At 48.4% G+C, this 20,201-nt stretch overlaps 1 pseudogene; it reads right to left on the bottom strand.

Moving 5' to 3' along the window:
- Positions 1-1,581: 1,581 nt before the first annotated feature.
- LOC119374297 (deoxyribonuclease-2-alpha-like) lies at positions 1,582-19,998 on the bottom strand (annotated as a pseudogene).
- Between the last annotated feature and the right edge of the window lie 203 nt (positions 19,999-20,201).

Raw genomic sequence — 20,201 nt, forward strand, 5'->3', positions numbered from 1 at the left:
GAGTCCGTTGGCGTAAAATTAGCTTTTTCTGTCATGGTGTCAATCCTCTTTAAGACCAATATCTCCCATAATCAGTGCTCTATATATGATACGCCTTTTGATCTTGTACCTTCAAATACGAGTTATCATATACCATATATGTGTCATCATTATCATATATCCAACCAGTAAGGACATTTTTATGAAATACGCGACTCACACGAGATATTTTTATCAAGAACTTCCCATGAAAGAGCTTGCGGGGGGGAGGCCATGGCACCCCTTCCCCTAACTCATGCCTCTGATCAATTATTATTGAAGCGGCGCATGAGTGACAATTTACGGAGATATGTGTGAATAGACGAGTATAATCGTAAGCCGATATAAGGCTGATTGTAATGCTGAAAATGAGTAGATAGGACCATAAGTCGGCAACAAAAGGTCGAGTTCACTCGGACTCACTTAAGAAATATATTTTTCGCTTAGGGCTCACTCGTACTCGACTCACCAATATTTCCTCAACTGGACTCACTCGGACTAAGACTCACTAAAATTTTCTTCAGCAGGTGTCACTTGGACTCAAACTCACCAAAATATTACTCACCCAGACTCACGGCCCGATCTGAGTCTGAGTGAGTCGACTCATGAGTGAGCTTGCCGACCTGTGCTGGCCTCAGATTTTACATAACTTGTGTGCGGCTTTGAGTTCTATTGCCACGGATCTCGTGCTGACTTATTCAGTGCGTGCACAGATCGAGTTGCAAGCAGGTTCTGAATTAACAGGCCGCGGAGAGCTGCCCCTCGTGAACCATGAAAGTTGGATTGTTGCTGGCGGTTTTAACACTGCTGTTCCTTTGACAGAGAATCTACACGATCGTATAAACTTTGGATAACGCACTTGACGTCGAAGATATCCCGAAGATGCGCTTGTATAATTGCGGATTCAGCCGTAAGGTAGATATTAATACAACCTGAATTCCACTGTCAACTCACTGAGAGTACTTTTACTTCCAGTCGTGTTCAAAGAACAAGAATACGTTCGCATATCACGAGCACTCTCGCATGCACGTAAGCGCGACCTTCCATGTCGACAGAAAATTTCGTTGACGCTGCGGCTCTTCGACTTATCTCACGCACCGCCACTCGCCTAAATTCTATGGAAGGTACCACACACAACACAGGGCACACGTGCTGTGCCCGGTGTTCCCTCTGTCCGTCCTCGTCAAGTGTGCGCTGTTTTCGCCGCGTTATGATCAACCAACCAGCTCGAGATGTATTAAGACAGCGAGAGAAAGAAGTAGCAAGAAACTGACAAGGAAGACGTAGAAAAGCAGAGGAAGAACGAAAGAAGAAAAAAAAAAAAACAAGCAAGGCCGCCTGGCTCCACTGTTCCTTCAGGTTTGGCACCACTAGTGCCAAGCTCATTTTTTTTTACCCTCCTGCTAGGACCACGCAGGGGTCCGCAGTAAAAAAAAAAAAATGGTACACATAGCGAAGATAAACAGATATGAATTCTGCCCGACAACAGGAAAATAGATGGCCGACGGCCGAGGCGATTAAATCGCGCACTAGCTTTATTCTTCGTTTCGTCAGCGTGATGGTGTGTGTGTCATAGTAAACGTTCGTCGCTGCACAATCAGGCGGCCGCGGTGTTCCTCGGACAGGTGTCGTGCGAGACGACGCTGTTGAGGAGCAAACCATGGAGCATAGCGTTGCGGAAGCACAGGGTTTCGCCGCCTCTTCGCAGTTGAGATTGCTGCACACAGATTGGGAAAACATAAAAACGCTTTGTGATAAACACGTTATTGAAAGTATAGCTACAGAGGTCGATCGTGTCCGTAAAGCACGTTAATAGCGCATCAAATTGCTTTAGAACACGGAACTTACGGCTGATGCATTCATAAGTTCACACATTTCGTTTGCAGGTTACCTATAACCAGTCATGATTTCAATGAAAAAAAAAACGTACTTGTTTAGTTCTCCGTGGATTACAAAGTACATAATTAGTAATAATGAAATAATTTCACCTATCATTTGCAACAAAAAAGTAAACTACTTCACAGCAAGAGTAACAAGCATTGGACACTGAAATCGACATACTTGGTGACAACAAAATGAGCTATTCTAGAAACAGCACAGTCTAAGCAAATTACTCGAATCACTAATGAACACCAGTCAATTGAGAAAAGGTATGCTTTTATTTTGCACATAAGATCTGCTTTGCTGAGAAGGCTGCTGTGTGAGCATCTCAAATAGGCTGTCTTCTAGACAGCGTCGGTTCGGCCTCAGCACAGGACTCGCGAAAGAAGTCCCTCCACCGCTGCAGACGAGGACAAATTCTTGTTATAGTGTATAAATACCGCCTTCATAGTCGGATGGCTCTGCAGTGTGGTGATATTTCTTCTCGGGTCATCTAGATACCGGAACACTTCCGCCCTCACGTGGGATGTTCTGACCGTTTAGAAGCCGAAATCGGTCCCCATCTTCGGAACCCTCAGCCGTCTGGCCCGGTCGGCGCCGGGTCAGACGGCTGATGATTCCGCTGCCCATATAGGCCGGCCATAATTACCTATACGCGCAATAGAACCCAATACGCCAAAACTGCACAATTCAAACATTGGCTTCCTAAAATCGCGTTGTTTGGGTGTGTGAGGGTTTAACCACCCCCCCCCCCCCCAAGTCGCTCCTGCCAGCTGTCTAAACAGACGAGGAAACAAGGACAGCTGCTGAGAGCGCCCCATCAGAAACTACAGCAAGCACTCGTCGCCTGGGCCGAAAGGGTCACTTTTCAATAAAGCTGTCATCATTACCGACGCCACCAGCACCCGTTTCAGCAAGCCGCAACAAGCGAAGTCGGCTCCGGCGGTGGGGGAGCCTGGTACCACAAAAGACCGTTTCACGATTGTGATCAATTAGGAACGCACCCCGGCACGCTGGAGAAGTGGCTGAAAGCACGACAAAGATAGCCATCTTCTGGACACTTCCGCCGCGACAACTGGAACTGCTTTTCGAAGTGCCGCCGCTTTCAGAACTGAACGCACGCGAAGCATTGCGAAGCCTCTGTTCCAAGGCGGTATCCGCGCGGGAGGTCACGAAGTAATGGCTTGCCACCCGAAAAAAAATTAGGCGTGCTGCACTAGCCTTCAGAGACAGCGACTTTCGTCGGCAGAGGGCTACAACACTGCCTCCGCGATTCTGCCGTCTGTGGCGTCGCGCGCTGTACTACATGGGCCATTCTGCGCATGAAGGGACACCATCGCCGCCCTTTCGGTCGGCGACCGCCAGTGCGTCTTTGCTTGTATTGGCACAAAAACAAACAAACCTCATTCCCCCCTTGAAAACTTGCATAAACTCATTTCCGACAACAATATGTAACGAGGTACTCGTGTACTGCATAGTATCGCGATACAAACGATATATCATAAAAGTATTTCACTACTGAGATGCAAATACATTTTTCAAATGTATCTCGATGCAGAAATACAGATGCTCAAAGTATCTCTGAAATACTATCTATACTCAAAAGTATCTCTGAGATACTGCCTAGCCCTGATGCAATGCAGTGGCTATGAATACTGCTTTGATGACGTAAAGCGATGACGAAAATTGCTTTGATGACGTAAAGCGATGACGTAAAAATCTTTGCGAGAAACTATATGCACAAAAGTTCCCGCTCCAACACGGCGACACCACCCGCCCACCAAAGCCTGTGTGAGGAAAGGTGAGATATAAAATGCGCGTTTGTAACACCTCCAGAGTGTGTGACGGTGGCGCAGTCGATAGCATGCCGATCTGTTGTCGCAAACCGAGAGGTCGTGGGAATATTTTCTTAGGAGCGAAGCTCTTAGGCCGCACCGCCGTCGCCGTTAAGCAACCGCTTTAGGTTGTAGTGGCCGGTGATTTAAGAGGAAATGTTTAGGCCTTCAGCGGTTGGTTCTAGCGCACCAGAAATTCGCGGTTAAAGAAAGAAAAGCTCTGTGCGCAACTGGGTTATAATGGTTGTCTTCACTTCACCGCCTTTATCGTGGATTGTGAATGACAACATAATTCTAGGCACTAGGGGCTTCTCGAAGGTAGTAGCGACGCTCTCCCCACCCGGCGCCGGAGCAATAAAAGCAATGAAACGCTGCGCGCGCCGAACGTCGCGTGCGGTGTTCCGTCGCCGCCGTCGAAGCTCCCTGCCGCATCACCGCTCGCGCCCCTCTCTCTGCGCTGCGCGAGCGCACTCTCGCTCCCCAGTCGTTCCCGCCACCGAGCGCCAGCAGACGCTCTCCCCACACGCTCCACACTACCGCCTTCATCAAAGCCAGATGCGAGATCAGGCGCATAGTCGTTTGCGTCCCATTTTAAGGAGCTTCACTCATCAGTTGTATTCGTGCACGGTGTGGGGGTTCTATCACCCCCTGTAAAGCCGTTTGCGCTCGGCGCCGCGCGGCTCGCGGATAGGCCGCAGTTAGGTTAAACGGCCGCCGAGCGAGCAGTGGCAATGTGCTCGCGCGGGCTAGAGTTAGCGCGGGGCGCCGGCACGTCGCCTACCGGAAAAGCTAGGCCGGTGGACAGAAAACGGCAGCGAGCCTCTGGTTTGGCGGCGTGCGTGGATGGACGTCCCCCGCGGCGGGTCCGTGGGGGACGATACCGCGGCTCGTTTCCCGCGGGCCCTCGTGTTGAGTCGGCGACGTCGCATTCGCGGTGCATTGTGTCTTTGTGTCTTGGGTGTGGGTTATGGCTTTCGGGGTATGTATTGGTATTGTATAAGGTTATTTAGCGTGGCCCTAGTTGTGTATCAGATGCGGCAGGCGAGTTCGTCGTATGTAAAAAGCTAGTTAATAAACGTGTGTGTTGTTGCACGACCGCGTGAACTGCGTCCCTGTGTTCCTCAAGCGCGGCGTCCTCTCAGACCCCACAACGGAACAGCTGCTAGTTTGCTTGATGGAAGCTTTTATTTGTCATCAGATCGTGGGTATTTTTTCCGTGACGGAAATACGTCACTGAAGTCTTGGTGGACCCCGGCATAATATACTTTCATGTTAATAATGCTAGCGCACTGCATAGACAATATCCCACTAGGGAGCTTCTGCTTCAAAGTTTCATCGCCCATATTCATAGTACTGAAACGTTCCGTATACCATTCCAACAATTTCATATGTTTCCGTAAGATTCTTACGGAAATATATGGTAAATGTATGGAAAATATAGACAAAACATGAATTCAGTAAGGAAACGTATGGAATTATTGAAATGACATACGGAATGTTTTATTATGAATGTGTAGAGTTTGCAGCCGCGTGGACGCGTGTCTAGTTAAGCTTCCTTGCTTCCTCTGTTTTCGCGCCCCTCTGTGTCTCTGAAGTATTAACACAACTGCTTCTGTGTAACAGAACCGTTTATTATGGAAATCAGATTAATGTCAAGGTATTCTCCGGCCGAGTATAACTGTTAATGTGGTGTAGCACCAAGCGGGAGAATGGGCATAGAAATGACTTGGACGAGTCGTCCTCGTTCGCGCTACCTCACATGAATAAAAATGGAAAACCAACTAGCTCAAGCCACCGCTATTCTGAGTATAACACTGACTTAATGCAGTGTTGCACTCTAAGGAAAAAGAAAGTCTGACTATTTTTTTTTGTTAGATCCTGACTTGCCACGTATATGTCTCTTTAAAGTGACGCATGAACTCTCTTTGACAATCATTATACTCTCTCAGGAGAGTCGTGGGACGCAAAAGAGACTTAACGTGTCTCTTTAAAGAGAGTTGCAAGTCAGGCCTGACCATAAATAGTTACGCATACTCCGTTTCTTTCTTCTCGGAGTGCGAGGCTCGACCTTGCCTCGTAAGGTCGATGACTGAGGAAGGTGCGAGCACGTGTGTGCGTACGTACCATTCGGTGAGCGTGCCTATGCACGTAGCCCACGTCGCTGTTCCCTCCGCTCTCCTCTGCCTTGTCGTGCGTCCACGTCTTGCCGGGCAGGGAAACGGCCCACTTGCTGTGGTCCTCGGTGTTGTCGAAGGCCAGCGAGGCGTTGCTCGAGGCCTGGTCGAAGCGCATCTGCAACACGTCCAGCACCCGCGGGCCGGCGACGCCGTTGCAGGCCGGCGGTAGCTTGCCACCACGACCGTTCCGCCACGTAGAGACCAGTACGTCCTTCCCGAGAGTGATGCCCACGGCCGTCTCGTAGACGTCTGCGAGCGGCCCAGGGCCACCACAGGTAGTTAGTTGTACCACGGCCGTTCATGGAGCTGCCATGGTTCAGAACTAACTCTGGTGCAGTTTGACAGTGATAGCTGCACTGACGTACTTGAGCAGCGGTTTCAACATCTTTGACGTCGCAGTTACGTCTGATTTATTTCATTACCAATGTGCACCGTAGCTACGTGTCACTCACGTCGAAAAAAAATTCCGCTAGACTTCCCAGACAAAACAAGAGGGGTTAAGGGCACACATTCTACGCATTAGGATAAAGCCGGCCTTGAAAGTTTTAAGTTCGGATTGCTTCGAAAAACTACGAGAACTTCCGTCTTTCGTTTCTCTTACTGGCTAATGCACATTCTGAAAAGCGTCGCAATGCATGACATGTTCAGAAAAAGTCACGCACTGCAAGGTTGACAAACTGTGTTGGAGGTAAAGAGACACAATGAAGACAAATGCAAACATCATGTTCGAAGACACTGTTGAGAACAGCCCGATATGTGTGACCACTGATGGGGCACCAAACAATCACGGCCACTCAGCGGTGGTAATCCTACACCGCTGTCATAAGGGCACTCTTGATCAATATCGGGGCCGATCCAGATCGGATTTCTTGATCGCCATCAACAATGGTCGCTGCTTCTCGGTCCGAACTAATCCTGATGGCGTTTTACGCATACGTCTGTCAAATCACGCATCGCTGTCTGTGAGCCAGATCATGATGCGCAGATTGCGACCGCCTTGATCCCAATCGGGCTTGATTGCGATTGAAGGTAACCATCTAACAGCAACTGATACGGATCGAGTCTAATCCGGATCGGCCCTGATAGTGATCAAAGGTGCGCATGTGACACTGGCATTAGTGGCCTTTCACTACGACCAGCTAAGTGGTTGGCACCATAGGCATTCAGAGGGGGAGAAAGTGAGGGAAGCCGTGGCTCACACACGAAATAACACGCCTGCTGTTCTGCAGAGATAGAAGGCAACATTGCCGAGCATCATTGTTGGGTCCCACCGATTTGCGATCCAGTTATCTACGTCAACTTTGTCTGTCCCGCAGAAGTTACCAGGATCGCGCGGCTGAGTCAATACGACCGGCTGTACCGGAGTCGCAATCGAAGCAGAAGCAGCAGAATTTCCTTATGTTGACATTGCGAGGTTGACAAGGACACGTCCGCTGCGTAGTTCCGTCTTGCAGCGCACCCAAAACGTCCACAAAAATGTTGGGATTATATTTAGAAGATGTTTACAGTGGAAAATAGTCCAATTGTCAATATGGCGGTTATTGTTCACCAGAACACATCGTAGTTTGCATGCAGTAGGAATAAGCTGCACAGCTTGGTTATCACACTCAGGTCCCGCATGTCCGTGAAAGAACCTTCAGGGATGCTAGCCAACTTTGCCCGTTGCATCTTCATCATCATCATCATCATCCACCTGACTACGCCCACTGCAGGGCAAAGGCCTCTCCCATGTTCCGCCGATCAACCCGGTCCTGTGCGTGCTGCTGCCACGTTATACCCGCGAATTTCTTAATCGCATCTGCACACCTAACTTTCGGTCTCCCCCTCCCGCGTTCGCCTTCTCTTCTGAAAATTAATATGCAGAAAACTAAGGTAATAGACAACAGTCTCGGAAGAGAACGGCGCTTTGCGATAGGTAGCGAGGCACTGTAATTTGTAAAGGAATACGTCTACTTAGGAGCAACCGCGGAACCGAACCATGAGACTGACGTAACTAGGAGAATAAGGATGGTATCGAGTACATTCAGCAAGCACTCTCAAATCATGAATTATAGTTTATCACTATCACCTGAGTGGAAGGTACATAACAGCTGCATCTCACCGGTACTTACCACCGGAGCAGAAACCTGGAGGCTTACAAAGAGGGTTCAACTTAAACTGAGGACGACGCGGCGAACAATGGAAAGGAAAACGATAGGTGTAACCTTAAGGCATAAGAAGAGAGCAGAGTGGGTCTGGGAACTAACGGGTGTTGAGGACACCTTAGTCGCAATCAAGAAGAAGAAATGGACATGAGCTGGGCATGTAGCGCATAGGCAAGATAACCGTTGTCATTAAGAGTAACTGACTGCGCGTTACACACTATTGACTAATCCTGCAAGTCATGTCACAGCTGCGAAAGAAAGGCTGCTTGCGCTAGATGTCCCATGCGGATGCACACCCCTGCAAAAAGCTATGCAGACGCCCTTGGTGGGCACACTCTGGTGGCCAACCTCCAAATGTTACAGTATACAGTAGTGCAACGCCGCCTCCATTGGTTGGTTTCCGCAAACCATCTTTCAAAATATTGAACGGGAAACAAGGGACATGTCTACTTTCTAGCTTCAGAAGCACCTCAAACAGTTACTGGTGCGGCAGGCTTCAGGTATTCTATCGATACATTTCGAGGAGGCTTGCGATTTTGGGAAAAAAATTCTTTGCAATTGGCAGTGCGAGGTTGCTGAAAGTGTGCCTGCATTTTCCAGCACTTCGTTAAATCCCTAAGGATCTTCGTTCGTAAGTTCCCTTCAGTCAGTACTGGAATCTTCAGCTAAAGCACTTGCCAACCGTAAGCCCACAAGGCGGTCAAAGTTTTCATGAAGTGCTCGCGGAAATCCTTCGTGCTCGTGCGATATCCTCTGTCGAAAGGCACCGTTCCTCTTTCAAGGAAACATTGCTAGGAACTTCATACAACCATCTATTCCTTCTTGCATGACCACAATTATAGAACAGAACCGAAGACAATTTGCCTAAGTATGCGAGGCTTACTCACCTTTTGTGGCCTATCTGGGTCATAGGTGATATACCCTGCATACTGGCGGACTTTTGTAATCGAATATACGTGAAAGAATTGTCTAGTAATTGCAATTCTTTCGCTTGCATGTCCACGCATGACCTCTTTTCGGACTTTTTATTACGTTGCGCTGTATCTCCCACCATCCCCAGTTGTTAGTGCGAAAGTCAGAATGGTGTACCGGTGTTCCATTTCGTGAACTGAAGAAACGTCTCAGAGCCGCGGACGCAAACATTGGTGTGTTTGCAAACGTAGAAAGTTGTAGCAGGGACAGCGATTCCTGCACCAATGGAAAAAAAAATTTCTACTGATGAGAATGAGCGTTTGTCTTACAGATATTGCTCAAATTTCGAACCAGAGCAACAAAACCTGACACTCTGATTTGGGGCATGTAACCGGATTTCAGTAAAACGCCCTGGAAGCCATGAATTTCATAGAAATAAACATTCAAAATGCCTGTTTGCATATGCCTCGAAACTTTGAGTGTTACACAGAACCCTAGCGTAAGACATCGGCAGCACAGCTACCCCCCTGTTCGTACTGCCCTTGTTTGGCGAAGCTGACGAACGTGGCGTTTCCCTGGGTGACCAGTTTGGCGGTGAGCAGCCACGGCTGTGTGTGGGGAACCTCTTCTGCACGCGTAGCGCCAACGGAGGGTGCGCGGTGAGAAGGCTCTGCGGGGCGTAGCTGTGTAGATGTCGGGATGCTGGAGACGGAGATGCGTTGCTGCGAGACGAAAAACGCGGTTTTTATGTTAGAGACAGTTGGGGAGGGGTGAGAAGAGCTATTTAATAAACCTCAGAAATTGTTTGCCCGGTGGCTCGCCTAGCGTGTTACTCCGGATGAGAATAGCGCTTCTGTGGGGTAACAAATGGTTGTATTTTAACATAACGGTGCCGACGTTTCGACAAGTGACTTGTCTTCTTCAAGGCTGGAACTTCCATCCTTGAAGAAGACAAATCCACTTGTCGAACACGTCGGCTCGAGCACCCCTCCCTTGTTTACGGATTTTTTCAACGCAAGCTTCCATCTTCCCGTTCCTGCCTTTTTGGATTTCCTTTGTATAAAAGTGCATGCAGAGGTATATACCCCTTGTATACAACCCTTTGTATGGAAATGTATACAAAGAGTATATACTATGGATTCTACGTGCTGCTCTATCTATATACAATGTATATATGCAGCATGTAAAATGGCTTCTACTCTATACTCCACGAAAGTGTGAGCAGCCCGAGTAATTTATTGTATGTCGCCTGTATACTCCTCTTCCAACAGGCTGCTGACACATGCCCAGTGTATACAATAGACGGTTAGGTATACTCTATGGAAATATTCCCTATTGGAGTAGCAGGGCGAATAAGCCGATTCTGTCAATTCAACTTTATATGTTTATCACAAATACGATCGCTCGCTACCAGGAGGAAAAATGAAATTGCTGACGGCACAGATCACGACGCATTCTTGCAAACTTCGTTACGAGAATACGTCGCTGTTACGAGCAAGATTTTCAGTAAGTGGCACTGTGGAGTTTTCTCTGCCTCGGGAACAGTTATGTCATTGATGTGGTGACCGACTCAATGGTGCCATGAAGGCGCTGCTACTATTGGCGACTTCGCTGAACCCTGACGAAGATAACGAGAGATGGCAGTTGCTGCCTACTTAGCGCGCTTGCGTTGTTTGGTTTGTCAAACCATAGCGGATTTCAGTGTGTTACCATACGTTTGAGGTGAAATGCACGAAACGCAGTTTCACCACTCGTCCCGTTTCTTAATGGAATTGCAGGGATCAGAACTTTTCTGGAATTAGTAACAGGAAAAAAAAAAAAAAACTCACGAGAAGGTTTTCTTCCAGGTCACGACTAGTTACCGAAGCTAGGCTATCAGCAATGGCGTAGCCAGGGGGTGGCACACCGGGCCCGTTTCCCCCCCCCCCCCATTTTTTTTTTTTTTGCTATGACATACAGAGCACGAAATGACACTCGACCCACTTCCTGCCCGGCCCCCATTTCAGATCAAGGAGGTGCCCCCCAAACCCCCGAAAAAATTTCTGCCTACGCCCCTGGCTATCAGCACAAGCATATGGTTACCTGGAGTAATGCGGCCGCCGCACCCGTGTATGAAGCGCCTGATGTCTGAAGAGCACTCGTTTCACGTCAATGCAAAAATAGCGGTGCGTAAGGGAAACAAACGCCTCTATTTTGCGCTTCCTGCGATGGCGTACCGATTGTGTCCAGCTGGGTCGTGGGAATGTGACGCACAGCGCCACTTGTCCGTACTCGCGGCCGGTGTCGGGGAACTCGTAGTGTCCGCTGTCAGGGAGCCCGGAAAATCCGGCACACTGTGGACCAGCCACACGCCCTGCTGCTCGTCGAATAGGATAACGCCTGCAAGGGAATGCAAATGATAATATTATATGTATGGGAGTGTACGACTATATCAATCCTCAGATTAAATCGAGTGCGAAGAAATGAACTTGGGTCGGCCACATAATGCGTGGGACAGACAGCCGGTGGTGAATAGAGTAAGGGTATGGATACGAAGAGGGATAAGATGTATCAGCTCGCACAACCCATGAAACACAAAACCTATATAAAACGTCTTTAAAACGTCTGAAACCTCTGTAAACCTCTATAAAACGTTTTATAGGTTTCGTGGGAAGTAGAGTAAGTCGGAGAGCAATGGAAGATGCCTTGATCATGCAGTGGACATAAAATAGGCTCGTAATGAAGACGATGTTGCTGAATCGGAACAGTGGCCCGAAGCGAAGGGAATTAAATAGATTGCCGTATACCAGCTCAACATTTCTTTTCGAATTACTCACAGACTTCTGGAAGTTAATGCATGATCCACACGTCGGTAATAAGTTTCTATCATATTACACGCTATGAAGCATTGTTTACGGCGAGCGCAATACGAACGGGAACAAATAGGTTTGTGAGTATACACAGTACTTTCCAGAGAAGCGGAAAGATTGCTGCTGAGCAGGCAGTTTTGCTCCGAGATCGACTTAGACTGCTTATGGGATTATATGCATGCATACTACTCCCGACGATAATGAGACTGATCGTATATGTGTTCACACTTGTCTTCACTTGAGCATTATGCGCGTTTCGAAGTATTCTAAGATATTATAGTGCTACTCATATTTACCAATAACGACTATTTGATTTGAAGATATTCGAACTTATTGTTCTAATCGTTATTCCAGGATTTCAGACATTTCGAGCACCGCTATAGAAACTGTAATATACACTGTCTTCGCTGCAGTTTCGGCACTTTCATTAGAACGGAAATTGAACACTCTTTCCTCCTGCGGAAGCGCCATGTAAAGAAGAGATTTGTTTCGTGGTATTATTGAATGCATGAAATCAAATTTCATGTTTCTTCGAAGTGCGTAACAAATTTGTCACGCTCAGCGCGGTTGAAACTGAGTTTGTCACGACGCCCGCATAGGCTGTAATAACGCAACACTACTACTATGATGGCGATCGATTCGCCATGACAGGGCAAAAACAAATGTGCAGAAAAGGACACCGAACCGCTTAAAGGATAAAGAATATCTACGCAGGGCCACGAGCCTTGACAGCTGACGAGCTCTCAGTGGGCCACGCGGCTGTTCGGTTCATGAGTTGCTTATAGAGCGACTTCGTACATTATTCCAGAGCCTTAACAGAAAAGGTTCTAGTGAAGCACTCTTCCTGCTACTTTGTTTCCGGCTCGAGCTTTCTTGTTTGTTCTCCCCCCCCCACCCCTTGTGTTTGGCATTCCACCAGACCATGAAGCTTGAATAAAAATAGCGCATAGAGATGCGCTATTATTCCGTACTTCTAATGTCATGCGCCTGCCTTATCGAGAGGTTCCCGCTGTTGGCATATTAACGTTGAGTACCACTGACGCAGCCTCACCTTTCGTGTGACCATGACTGTCGACAGTGGCACCGTCAGTGCCTGTCGGAGGCTGGTCGTTGTACGTCGCGTAGGCCAAGTTCTGCAACAGTGGGTAGCAGCGAGTAGAGCATTAAAAATTACTCAGTGTCTGCCAAAAGACTAAGCATTCATCCTTATAACGATGCATTACACAACGCTACAAATCATGGTTCATATCATTATTGGTCATGTATACTGTAGTAGCTGGTCACTCGCTATATCAATAAACGAGCGTGGCGTTACTGCGCTCAGGCAAACTCGATGGCCATGAGAGATGACCTTTTAAAACATTTTTTTTCTCGCGTTAGATTGCACTAAGACACGCGCAGTTCAGTTTTGTACGCAAAGCGCAGAAACAAATGGTGGTGTGGATCGCGAATACATTTGAGTTAATCTGGTGGCCTGACAAAGATGGCGGCGAGAAGCTGTATGTAGCCCGGGACATGTCCACAGAAGCTGACTCAAGTAAGCATCTTCCAAGTTTGAGCTCTGTGGGTTGGTACGGACAGTTTCAATGATTGCACACTGTCAGCATTGGAGACAGCGGTAAATTCCCTGTAACGGTTTGGTGATGTCTGCCGAGTGCGCTTCAGCCGATCCTCATCAGTTAGCTAATTTTCATTTATTGACCTGGATTCGCTGTTATTAATAGACTTAGATATAGATACCCTTGCGCTGATTCTAAAAGCTGATGCTATTTTTTCACTATTGTTTTTTTTACCAGGTGACACCAGGGTACCAACCTGGTATAAGTGTAGGCCTTTCCAGATACACTTTTGTTTCTTGAAATAATTGTTGTGTGTTGTGACTCCTGCCTATGTCCCTCTCCTCTTGTAATGGTACACTTCGTCTTAATTCAATATGCCTGATGAGCGTTCGCGCATTCCTCGTCAAATTTTAGCGAGGTATTTAGCGCAACACTGATTAGGCTGGCACTACATTGACAGTGTAATGATGACGTTGCCTCCTCCTTTTCAATAAGCATTCCGGGAGTTTTACTGGCCACACAGCGAAATGCTTATGTCGTTGGAAACTTCGCGTCGATTTGGTTAGCTTTCACCAGGCCGGACTTATTCATCGCGTAAAGTGGTGCCATGTTGGCCAGCGCTCCGGCGGCCTCGGCCACCGAGTGCTCCGACCGTGGCCACCGAGACGTGGACGCCGGCGTCCGTGCATCTACGTAGAAGTACTCCTCGCCGCCCTCGGTGATGTGGAAGCCTTGTTGAAGGCCACGAGGCGGCACGTGACGCTTCCTTAGGCATTTTGTACATGAAGAACCTGCAGCCAACAACCGAAGAAAGACAACACGAAGTAAATAAAGACTGACTGACCTTCTGTGGGTGAATGTTCTTAATACATACCGTCATTTTGGTTGCCCGCCATGAAAAGCCGTTTGAACACACCCGTAACGTATCTGCTATTACTATTTCAGTAGTCACGCAGTGCAAAAGTAGCACAAGTGTATGCGTGCTGCTGCCCAGGGTGACTGAACATCAACGTACGTACACTTCACGAACTGCTACTTTGGCGAGGCAGTGTCCCACGTAAATAAAGTTTGTTGTGATATTTTTTTTACAATTTGCTACTCGAAGACGCCTTGAGTGTGTCCAGCGGAGTGCTGCATTCCTTCGTAACGCACACACGCCAGCTACAGCAGCTTCGCGCTGTGCGGAATGTGAGCTCTCCGTTTCGAAGTCGTGGCAAGCAGCGCTCCGCCGGCGCCACAAAGAACCACAGACTTAACGGCTGTCTACTGGATGCAGCCATCACGTGCTGGCGGTGAGGGACGTGTCCATCACCGTCACCCTCACCGCCAGCAGCCACCCGCCTCGAGTAGCGCGTTGCAGTCGCCGGGCGCTGTACGTGCCAACAATAGATGGTGACACCACTCATCACACAGTACTTCGTGTAGTTGCGCAGGGCTGTATACTGAGCCCGACTGTATTCATTACCTCTCTCATCGGCCTGGAAAAGTGTGTCCCTGCATCGGTTGAGATTGCCTTATATGCCGTTGACATCTGCATATGGTGCAGTAATCGCAATCTACGCTTTCCACGCGAAATATTGCGGAAGGCCACTAACCTTACACTGAAACATTTACTGACACGTGGACTAATAATGTCAACAGACAAGTGCGGCGTCACTGCATGCCTTTACTAAACGGCATATATCGCGCTACAAATTAAAAGTGGCGGGCTCTCACAACCGATAACTGTCAAGTCAAAAGTTCATGGGAGTCATATTTGACCGATTAATGATCGCTTCCTGATCGAGTATTGAAGGAAAAGCTGGCATCATACGCGAACATCTTCCGCATGATGTCATAGCTGATGCTCCGTGACAGCTCAGCCGCGCGTGTGCATGGCCTTTTGTGAAGGTCTCCTGCGGTACAGCGTTCCTGCACTACAGTGTCTCACCAAATCAAAGCTTCAGGTGCGCACAGTATGCAAGCCAAATCGTGAGTGTGTGCCTAGACTTGCCGAAAAACACGTATACTGTAGGAAGGTGCGTACAGCTGCCTTCGGTGTCAACGAACTCGCCCAGCAACAAGTCGTACTGTAGGAACCTTGATAGGAAGTCGACGTCTTTCGGTTCCCAAACTTGTGAAGCAAGAGTTCCCCCGAGTCAGCGCGCGTTTTGCCGCCAGTGTACCGAACCATCCGCTTGCTTGGGCAAGTACTTCCTTCAACTGAATTATGAAAAGCGATCGATTTTGATGGAGCCTCCATGGCAAGTTCCTTCCTGGACGATAGTCACGACAGTGCCGGTGTTCAGAGCACGAGAAACACACCTGAGCCAGCGCTGACATACTATGTTCTTGAACACATTACAACTATAGAACCCGCGGTCACATTTACACTGATGGCTGTCACATATTTATCATCTGCAATAGGTCTATGGATACCATCGTCGATCGTTACCATCTCTGCCACTCTGAGTCACCGTATACATCCGCCCCAGCTATGAGCTTACTGTACTGCGGAGCGCGCTCCTATATATCAAAGATCAGATACCGGATTCTTAGGTGATATTCTCGGACTCACGAGCGGCACTGAAATCTTGAAGTTACCGCGCTCGCAAGAACTAGTCCTGAACATCAGGTGCCTGCGTAATAATTCATCATCATCATCAGCCTGACTGGGCCCACTGCAGGGCAAAGGGAAGTCCATGTTCCACCAATCAACACGGTCCTGTGCTTGCTGCGGCCATGGTGGTATCCCCGCAAACTTCTTAATCTGATCTGCCCGCCTAACTTTCTGCTCCCCTGCGTCTTCTCTGGACCCCAATAAAGTTTGCATCATCATCATCATCATCATCCCGCTAATAATGATCATGAACCACGACGTTGTACTGCTGTGATACCAGCTCACTGCGGTCAATGTTCGTGCTGACTCCGCTGCAAGAGCCGCACATGACACTACATCCCCGAAATTTGATATTACCTTTTCAATAAAAGATGCAACGACTCTGGTGTCTCGTTTGCTTGTAATCTGCAGCGATCGTTATGGCGCGAAGCAAGTAACCAGTACGGACCTCTGCAGAAAACAGACCCATCTTGTAACTTTCGTACGCCGCGAGGACTCGGCAGGCAAGATGAACGGCATTCACCGGATCAGACTCAACGTAGCCTACACAAATTACTTCAAATATAAGATTTGACACTCGGACTCTCCACTGTGCACAGCATGGAATATTAGGAAGACTCCAAACATCCTGTGTGGCTTTCCTCGGCATTGCCCTGAGCGACAGATTCTGAAGACAGCCGTACATTTGCAACGCGGCTTGAGCTTGGAGCTGCGGCACCTCCTCAGCCCCCACGACAAAGAACCGCCATGCGCGATACGAACACGAAAGCGTCGTTGTGTTTCTGAGGCCTACTGAATGGAACGAGACACGTTGTGAATTATCTTTGTGTGCTGAGTTGCTCTTGCAAGGAAAATGTGTATCGTTTGTACTAGAAAACTGAACTCGGAAAGAGCGGATATAACGCCTTACCCTCCATAGCAGGTTAGCGGCTGGTGTGGCATATGCCATGGGCGAAGTCACCGCTCCGATAGTCGGCCACGGCTGAATTTCGATCGGGGTGAAATGCACACATCCGCGCACTTAGATTAAGTGCACGTTAGGGAACGTTGGACTGTGTGTAGACATGCGCGACCCTGCAAGAAAGCACTGCCGATGGCGCCAGCCTCTATACGCCCGCGCAACAGTCCAGAAGAGGTGCTCCTTTTTCCCGATGGAAATGTCTGTAGCACTGCTGCCACTCGGCGTGGAGGGTCGCAATACTCGAGCATTCGACAGCATCACAAGGGTATATAGTAGGGGCCCCGGGGGGGGGGGGGTGGAGGGATCACTTGGTGGCACGGCTGGTCTTCGTCGCCCTGTTGCTTGCATCTACTGCGCATAAGCGTTGCGTGATTTGGTTTGCGATTCGCAGCGTCCCGTCGCTCGTGTTTCAAGTATTACATTCGTCATATATAATATATTCGCGTTTGATGGTGCGATTAGGAAGCGGCACATCGCACAACAAACGCACGCACATTTTTGTGCCAGGGTAATACGCTGAGCGTTGTTTGCCGTTGGCGGGATGAGAGCGGGTTCGCTTGCGAATGGGCTAACGTCAAACTTATTATATTACGTTGACCGTGCTACATGTGTTATCAGGAAATTTTCACAGAATCGTCAAATAGCTTTTTTTTCCTGTGCTACAGAGTTGTAAATTCGACCATGCCTTGTGAAAATATTCGTAGCTTACATGAAAGGTCTACTTCGGGTTTTCCCAAAAGAAAAAGAAAAAAAGAAGCGACGTGAAATTTCGTCCCGTGGTCGCCGAGAAACACTATCTTTCTTTTACGCATGTTTACAGATCGAGACTTCCGAGGAAGATAAGTCTACGGCAAGATTAACTGCAATAGTACTGCTATATTATGTCTCTTGGGTTTGTACAAACAATACAACGGTTGATGAGGCATAGCGGTATTCATTCACTGAGCCTGCAGCACTTGTGTACATGGACTTTACGTTCTGTCTGCGATAAGTGTTTCCTGATTCCACTCGTCTGCGTTTGTACACTCGTCGCGACTTCTCTAGGGGACAGTCATGGGCTGCCAGGACGTTGACGTGCAGCACCGATAACGTCGTTGTCACTGCTACGAGCGAGATTGGGATACAGCGACCGATGGATGCATCACGTGGGTGGCACGGATGACGCTGAAGAAGCGTCCCTCGTATAGCCGCTTGTTGCTATATTCGGACAGTCGCCTGACGCGGCTCCCTTAAAGAAGGGAAAAGTCTCTGAAGAGTTTGTGTCTCGCAGCTGAAAAAAACTGCGTTAACAATACTGAAGCTGGTTAAGTTCGCCAGCGAGCGTAGGCCATTCGTCTGAGCGGTAGCGATTAAATACAAATGAGGGTTAAGAAGTCTGTTTCAGCTCTTCGAGTTGGTGATCGATTCCGTCAGTACCTTGTCCGATGGCAACTTCCTCGGCAGCTCAGAGCTGGTAGAGATAGCACGTATTCCGGAAACGTGGCAGCACCGGCTTTAATCACCGATGAAATATCAGTTTCTTACAAGTTTGAAGATTTCATTTGGAGAATGCGGATGGGCTTTCTTCTGTTTACGTTCTGCCTAGTGCTCGTGGCAGCTGTCATTTCCGTGTGCTACTTTTTGCTTGTTCAAATCCGAGGAATGTATAGTAAAGGACAGCACGGTAGCAGGCGATCACTGAGCATGCGAACTTCGTTTAATATTCCGCAGACTCGGTTGGTCAACAGATGTCGTACAAAGAAAGCTTCAACAGGGAACCGAGGGACGTTGGATGTGGGAACATGTGGTCATCAGGGAAAACCCACTTGTCCATACGTTAGTTGCGTGGCTGGGCTTAGTTCATTATGTGATTGTTGATAAATTGAAGCCGACGTCTTTCGGTGACTAAGTGCACTTCCACGAACTAAGTTTCCTTAGAAATGGTCCTGGCTGCTAATTTCACGGGAAATTGCGCTGATTATCACAACGACCTGCACGTCATTCGTAGTTGTAACCACAGTCATCCCGTCGTTTTTTTTTTTTGGGGGGGGGGGGGGCAACATGTTGAAGGGGTTCCGTCGTGCAAGTTGCTTTCCTTAGTAATACTTAGCTTTTTTTACTTTTTACGAGCGTTACCAAAGTATGTTGCTGCAGGCTATCCTATACCACAATGATGCGTTGTATGGAGGTGTCGCACGTGTGTTCGCCATGTCTTTACTTGTTTAGTTGTTCACAAAATTCACATTGTACAGAGGGAACAGAAGAAAGACGGACAGTGGCTAAGAAAACACTGAGCAACAACAACAAAAGAAGACAGTGTATTTATCTGTGGTTCGGTGTTCTATTTTGTTAGCATGGCATCTTCCCGGCCAGACGGGATTCCATCATCGATTTCGGACTCCACATGTGAAGCTCCAAAGATAGTCTCTTTCGTCATGTGAATTTTATCCAGAAGGAAGTATATGAAGCCTGAGAAAAAGTTATTTTGGCTAGCTATGTAATATTAAAAGGAAAGAAGGCAACATGCTTTAAAAAAAATGATTGTCAGCAAGGCTCGTTGGCAAGGTATAATATATCAAACGGCGTGAAAACGACACATAGAAAATAAAACTGACTACGCGAGCACCAGTATTGTCGGTTTCATAATTAACTGTCTATTTTCGTGATGTTTGTCATATTGTATTGTGGTATAAAGGTTTACGAGTCACCTAATGAACATGCGGTACAAAAACAGGAACATAAATGTGCCCGCATCTCAGTTCAGATCCACATACGCGCGCACATTGAAGGACGGTGCTCGAAGAAAGGGTAACGCGCTCACCACTCCACATCCTGGTTATGCTCGTCCTTGCAAGAGACAGCTTCCACGGCGGTTTTGGACAGCAATACCAGCAGCAGGGCGAGCACCGAAATCCGCGCCCCAACCAGAAAGAAGGCAGTGCATCTGGGCCGGCCGGTGGCGTCCATCGCGTAGCGGCCTGCACGGGGTTGGGTGTCCGCGGATGGCGTTTGCCTTGCCTTTGCAATGAAGCGCGCGGTTTATCGTGCGGCGACTTCGCGGGCTCGGCTTGCGATAGAAAATCGAGTGCCCCCGCGCCGAAGCCGTGCCCGACACTCAACTCCAGATAGCCGAGAGATAAGAATGCACGGGGAAGAAGGCGGGGTTTCCCCTAGTTACCGTCTCGAGGGTCCAACGGCACAGCGAGACGTCGGAGTTGACGTGCCGTCATCGAATGTTTACGCGGGCGGCCCTTCCTGTCAGGTAACCGTCCCTATTGCTAACGCTT

Source organism: Rhipicephalus sanguineus, chromosome 11, assembly GCF_013339695.2.
Source record: "Rhipicephalus sanguineus isolate Rsan-2018 chromosome 11, BIME_Rsan_1.4, whole genome shotgun sequence".
In the NCBI taxonomy this organism is placed as follows: Eukaryota; Metazoa; Arthropoda; class Arachnida; order Ixodida; family Ixodidae; genus Rhipicephalus; species Rhipicephalus sanguineus.